The following is a 7181-nucleotide window of genomic DNA, read 5'->3' as shown; positions in this document are numbered from 1 at the left end:
TAAAATTCGCCAGCTTGAGAAGTCTAAAGAAGCATTTTCTTGTTTTAATTTGCACTTCTCTGTTTAACAATATGATTTACAATCCATTGTTTTGATGCCTTTATTTTTGTGAATTGCTTTAATATGAGCTGTTTCTCTTTTTTTCCTTTAATGTATTAGTCTTGTTGTTGATTATGATTTGCAGTTATTCTTTGTATATTCTGTGTGTGTGTGTGTGTGTGCTCACTTGCTTCAGTCATATCTGACTCTTTGTGACCCTACGTAGTATAGCCTACCAGGCTCCTCTATCCATGAGGCTCTCCAGGCAAGAATACTGGAGTGCATTGCCATGCCCTGCTCCAGGGGATCTTCTTGGCCCAGGGATCAAACCCATGTCTCCTGTGTCTCCTGCATTGGAGGTAAATTCTGGGGAAGCCCATATTCCATTTAGTCAACCCTTAATGTTTTCTGGTATTGCAAATATTATCCCCAGTTGGCCAAGGAAAGACTGCATGCTTTTGGGGTAAAGAACATGGATGGACTCTGTTTAACCATCCAGATGATCTTGGACAAGTTACTTAAACCTCTTGTTATTCTTGCTGTTGACTCAAAACGGGCATAGTAATATAAATGTTTCCTGACACAGAGTGGGTCTTCTGTAGATAGTGGTTCTTATTGTATTTCCCACCTTTATTTATGATGATCTTTGTTTAAGATAAATCCTTTTTAGAACTTAAGTTGAATCCCCTATAGTTTAGTATTTTGCGAATTTTGCTTCAAAAGTCTTTTCCTACTCTGATACCATAAATGTGTTACTCTATATTTTTTTTCAATTAAATTTAGCATTTGACACTTGTGGATCTTTTAAGACCTAGCAAGACTTCACCAAAACATACCATTTATCTGTTTTCTTTTTCTTCAGGCTGGGCCAGTTTTGACAATCTCAACTGTTAAGACCCACTGATTTGTGGGGCCACCTGACCATTTATCTTTCAAAAATATAACAAAAAATGTACACTCAGAGTAGAACAATAACCTTTATGTTAGTGTTGAAAATGGGAGAATGAAACTTGGAATCACTACAGTAGAGCCTCTAAGTTTATGGTCAAAGCCTTTCCTAAGAATCAAAGATTTAGTGACCCATATTTTCCTGATTCTTTTATCTTAAATAATCATTTGATCCAAAGAAAGCAATCCTATCAAAGGAGGCTTGATTAAACCCCAAATAAGTGGGTCCTTTTGATTGTGGAATTGTTATTGTGGAGGTGATGCTTTATTTTTTCAGATTTCTGTATTTTCCTTTCATATCTCAGCCCAATATGATCTGGTTTAGTTATTAATGTACCATTAATGGAATTTTATTTTATTAAGGAAAGACATAGAGCACCAAAATTACTGTAACTAACCTTTTAAGGATGGTGGAAGAAAAGGAAGGAAAACAAAGTGCTTGGTGATGGTTAAAAAGAGCATGGACTTTGAGAACAGATGTCTTTTGGGTTAAATCTTGGCTCAAAGATGCGTATTTTACTTATCTACTCTGTTACTGTTTTATCATCTCTACTGTTTACATTTGCCATGTCATTTAAATGAAAGAACATATCTCTGAAGTTTCCAGTCAAGTGTTTGGTAATGTAACAGTCTATGCTAAGTCTTCATTTTTCTTTCCCAAATATTGATACAGCCAGTTTACAGGTAATTGCAAGATGCAATATCTTCTATAAAAGTGATAGTTTAACTGCTTTAAATTATGCAGTTTATAGACTTGCACCATTTCTATTATAATGTCATCAAACAAGAATATGAAAAATTAATTAACATGAAATTTTCATGTCTTTTTTCTGATGGGAGACTACCTAAATTTGAGAACAGAAATACTTTGATTGTGAATTGAATACTAGAATACAAACATTCTTTCTCATGCTGTCTTCATTGGTGACAGGTAATTAGAATTTGCAGTTTGGTCTTAATTGAATTACAAAGTACCCAAAAGCCTTGATTGGTGTGGCTTCCTGGATGTCTCTGCCCTGTGTAGAGAAAAAAAAAAAAAAAAATATATATATATATATATATATATATATATATATATATGTGTCTGTGTGTCTGTGTGTCTCTGTGTATATATATATGGTGAAGTCACTCAGTCGTGTCTGACTCTTTGCGACTCTGTGGACTATAACCTACTGGGCTTCTCCGTCCATGGGATTCTCCAGGCAAGAATACTGGAGTAGATTGCCATTTCCTTCTCCAGGGGATCTTCCCAACCCAGGGATCGAACCTGGGTCTCCCGCATTGGAGGCAGATGCTTTAACCTCTGAGCCACCAGGGAAGCTATATCCACTTAATTCTATTTCACATTTGTCCATTCTACCCCAAACCAGTAGGTAAATATGTATATGGCATAAAATGTCAACATGCATCAAATGTGTCAATTAAAATCAGAACTCCTCTCACAACCAGGCATAATTTTTATTTTAAACTTAGAGTCAGAGATGGTGTCTGGACAGCCCCAGTGCTGTCATTCCTGGGGAGCACGAACTGCCCACCAGGCTACAGTTTGATCTTCAAAACCCTCCCCAGGCAGTGCTTTTTATTCCAGTTTTCCTCTGTTCATAGCCATGTATGTCTTTCCTCCTCTGGTTTTTGAGGTTTTCTTTGGGAAGGGTTAAAATATTTCTGATCAGCATGAGAGCAACTCAGCAGTTTTGCTATCACACAGAGTTAGTTAATGAGTTTGTTTCTACCTTTACATTCTACAGGGAATTCTTCAATATATTGGGTGAGATTAAAGTGAAAATAAAGAGAATTTTTATTTTAATTGAAGTTGCATGGGTCAATTAAAAAGGGATGGACTCAGGGTTAATCATGTGTAATTGAACTGGACTCTAAAGATTATTAATTGTCTGACAGTATATTTCACAGTTTCCTCATCTAGAGAATAGCAAAAATCCCTGCCTACCTCACAAAATACTTCTAAAAACTACACTAAAAGCCATATATACACAAAAGGGAATATCCCCTTTATTTTATTTGGAAAGAAAATGTAGCAGTATTTAAATTTTCTTGCTTCTTTAAGACTCTGCTGATTGCTCAGTAGGTGAAGTATCTGCCTGCATTGCAAAGGACCTGGGTTTGATCCCTGAGTTGGGAAGATGCCCTAGAGAAAGAAATGGCAAACCACTGCAGTACTGTGGCCCAAAAAATCCGCAGGCTACAGTCTATGGTATCACAACAGTCAGACATGTTTTAGCGACTAAGATAGTAGAGACTTTGATTAAAACACATAAATTTGCCTTATATTTAATGTAAAGAAAAAATATATCTCAATTATCAGTGGACTTTTAATTCAAGAATTATAAAATAATTATTCAGAACCATTGGTCATGCATTATTTCAGACTTTCTATTTCATTGTAGACTATATATGTCTTTCTATTTTAGATATTAATTTTATCTTTGTAGATCATTACATTGGCAAGGACAGTGTTTCTCGGTAAAACAGAGGGTTTCTGGTCATGGCTGATGGGATGTGCATTCAATAACTTTTATCAGTTCTAATATTTGCATTTTGAACATATTTCTCAGTTGCTGAAATAGAACTGTTATATACTGATTTGCTGAATTTTGCAATTTATTACTGTAAATTCTGAAATTTATTATTATATATATAAATTTGCTAGGTAAACAGTATATTTATATTGTATATAAATGAATTTGGATTGGATTTAGTTTTGCATATTTTTTTATTATTTTTCTTTAAAATCAATTTCATTTTAGATTTCAAAAATTTCACAAAGGTAAGTTTGATGCAAATTCATTAAAGTCCTTACCTAATTTAAGACAATTAATTAAGATAAGTTAAAGATGCATAATTTTTCCAGTAGTTATGTATGGATGTGAGATTTGGACTATAAAGAAAGCTGAGTGCTGAAGAATTCATGCTTTTGAACTGTGGTGTTGAAGAAGACTCTTGAGATTCCCTTGGATTGCAAGGAGATCCAACCAGTCCATCCTGAAGGAAATCAGTCCTGAATGTTCCTGAATGTTCAAGGACTGATGCTGAAGTTGAAACCCCAATACTTTGGCCACCTGATGTGAAGAGCTGACTCATTTGAAAAGACCCTGATGCTGGGAAATATTGAATGCAGGAGGAGAAGGGGACGACAGAGGATGAGATGGTTGGATGGCGTCACTGACTCATTGCACATGAGTTTGAGTAAACTCTGGAAGTTGGTGATGGACAGGGAGGCCTGGCGTGCTGCAGTCCATGGGTCTGCATGACTCTCAGAGTCGGGCACAACTGAGCAACTGAACTGAACTGAAAGATGCATGATATAATTTCTAGAATAATCACTAAAGTATTGTAATGGCATACATATAAATTGCTCAGTCGTGTCCAACTCTTTGCAACCCCATGGACTGTAGCCTACCAGGACCTTCCATCCATGGGATTTTCCAGGCAAGAGTACTGGAGTGGGTTGCCATTTCCTTCTCCAGAGGATCTTCCTGACCCAGGGATCAAAACCAGGTCTCCCACATTGTAGGCAGATGCTTTACCTTCTGAGCCACCAGGGAAGTCGTACATATAAATATAGTAGAATAATTAAGATGACATCCCCAAATTTAATTAACCCAAGGAAAACAAGACATGTTGGACATATAAAGTAATAACAGTAAATGAGACAAATGGAAATCCAATAGCAAACAGGGAGATCTAAATAAAGCATATTAATAATTATTTCAGTAACATATTGTCTAACTAAATTTTAAAAAGGGCAAAATTTGTATTGTCTATAAGAGATGCACTTTAGGTATATAGATTAAAAAGATGAAAAATAAAAAAAAAGGATGGGAAAATGTACACGGATACAAGGAAAACTATAGTAAGTAATATCAAATAAAATCAAATTCAAGACAAGAAGTACTACATGAAAAAAAACAGGCACTTTATAATGATAAAAATCAAACAAATACCCTGAAAGGCAAGGACCACCCACTCCAGTACTTTGCCTGGAAAATCCCATGGATGGAGGAACCTGGTGGGCTGCAGTCCATGGGGTCACTAAGAGTTGAACATGACTGAGCGACTTCACTTTCACTTTTTGCTTTCATGCATTGGAGAAGGAAATGGCAACCCACTCCATTGTGTTGCCTGGAGAATCCCAGCGTTGGGGGAGCCTGGTGGGCTGCCATCTATGGGGTTGCACAGAGTCGGACACGACTAAAGTGACTTGGCAGCAGCAGCAGCAGCAGCATGAGTCTAATAAAAGTCTCAAAAATGGTGAAGCCCAAATGCTCATAACTGAATGGAAATGTTTACAAATTCAAATTATAATTGAAGACTAACTCCTCTCACTCAGTAATAAATTGGTTATTTAGACAAAGAATCACTAAGAATAAAAGGATATGCATGACACTCCCTATTTCCTCATGTAATTTGTGTTTATAAAACACCACACCCAGTAACTGCAGAATAAATCTTTCAATCTCCTAGAGAAAACTACCTAGAGAGACTAAGTGATGGGCTACAAAACAAGTCTCAGTAGATTTCAAAAAAATTTAAATGTTAGACTACATTTTGTGATCACAGAAAACCATAAGATTAAAATTTATATTAAAAACCATAAATTTTCTTGAACAGAATCAAATATGTAGCTATTAATTAATTAACTCACTTCAAACAATGTATAGGAAATTAGCAAGTATTTTTGAAGTGCACAATGATGAAAGCATAATACATTAAAATCAGTCAGATTCTTCAGAGAAAAACATATGACTTTAAATTCTTATCTTAGAAAGAATTATAAAATTGAAGATCTGAACTTTAATCTTTGGAAGTTAAATGCAGATTAAACTCAAGTGAAGAGAAAAAAAGTAATGAATAAAGAGCATGAAATAAAAGAAGTAGAAAAATACAATAGAAAAAAATGAATGAAAGTCAATATAGTTCATTAAAGGAGAAGGCAATGGCACCCCACTCCACTACTCTTGCCTGGAAAATCCCATGGACGGAGGAGCCTGGTGGGCTGCAGTCCATGGGGTCACTAGGAGTCGGAGAAGACTGAGCGAGTTCAATTTTACTTTTCACTTTCACTTTTCACTTTCATGCACTGGAGAAGGAAATGGCAACCCACTCCTGTGTTCTTGCCTGGAGAATCCCAGGGATGGGGGAGCCTGGTGGGCTGCCATCTCTGGGGTTGCACAGAGTCGGACACAACTGAGGTGACTTAGCATTTCATTAAAAATGTAAAAACATGTATAGAAAATTTTATCTAGACTTCAAGATAAATGGAGAATATGTATGATGCTAGGAAAGACAGAAGGCAAAATGAGAAGGGGGTGACAGAGAATGAGATGGGTAGATAGCATTACTGACTCAATGAATGTGAATTTGAGCAAACGTTGGGAGACTGTGGAGGACAGAGGAGCCTGGCATGCTACAATCCAGGGATTCACAAGAGTCAAACGTGATTTAGCGACTTAACAACAGCACCGACTAGAAATGAAGAAAGGGATACTACTACATACACTAGCCACCAAAATGAATAAACAGATATTATAAGTTATTCTAAATGGATTTATGATAACAAATTTGACAACTTAAGTAATAGAACAATTGTTGGAAAGACACACCAAAATTTACACAAGAAGAAATAGAAAATATCAAGAACTCTCATATTAGTTTCTTATAACTGATAAATGTAACAGATTATCACAAACAGTGACTTCAGATTCATTTACAACACAACTGAGCAACATCTTACAGTTCTGGAAGTTGGAAGCTCAAAATGCCTCACTGGACTGAAATCAAAGTGTCAGCAGGGCTGCCTTTCTTCCCAAGGCTCTAAAACTGTCTTCTTTTCTTCTCTGTCTTTTAAATCGAATCTGATTTCCTTGGCGTGTGCCCCTTCCTCTATTCTGAAAGCCAGAAATGGCTGGTTGAGTCTTTCCCAAATTGTACCACTGTGATGCTGGCCTTTCACTTCCATATTTGAGGACCCATATGATTATATTCAGTTTAACTGGCTAATTCAGGATAATCTTCCTGTGTTAAAGTCAGCTGATTAGTAACTACTATCTTAATTCCCCTTTTGCCATGTAAAGTAACATACTTGTGGGTCCCAGAAATTAGTATATGGTCATCTTTGAGAAGCCATTATTCTGTCTGTTATAGCTACCTATTATATAAAGTAAACATTCAAAACT

At 36.1% G+C, this 7181-nt stretch overlaps 1 non-coding gene across 1 annotated transcript; it reads right to left on the bottom strand.

Annotated features, from left to right (window-relative positions):
* Positions 1–2233: 2233 nt before the first annotated feature.
* Positions 2234–2305, bottom strand: TRNAW-CCA (transfer RNA tryptophan (anticodon CCA)). The gene has a single exon. It is a non-coding gene; the product is annotated as a tRNA-Trp (tRNA).
* Positions 2306–7181: the final 4876 nt, after the last annotated feature.

This window comes from Capricornis sumatraensis, chromosome 2 (assembly GCF_032405125.1).
Source record: "Capricornis sumatraensis isolate serow.1 chromosome 2, serow.2, whole genome shotgun sequence".
Lineage (NCBI taxonomy): Eukaryota > Metazoa > Chordata > Mammalia > Artiodactyla > Bovidae > Capricornis > Capricornis sumatraensis.
The sequence above is the reverse complement of the archived record's forward strand: the minus strand, read 5'-3'. Positions and strand labels throughout refer to the sequence as shown.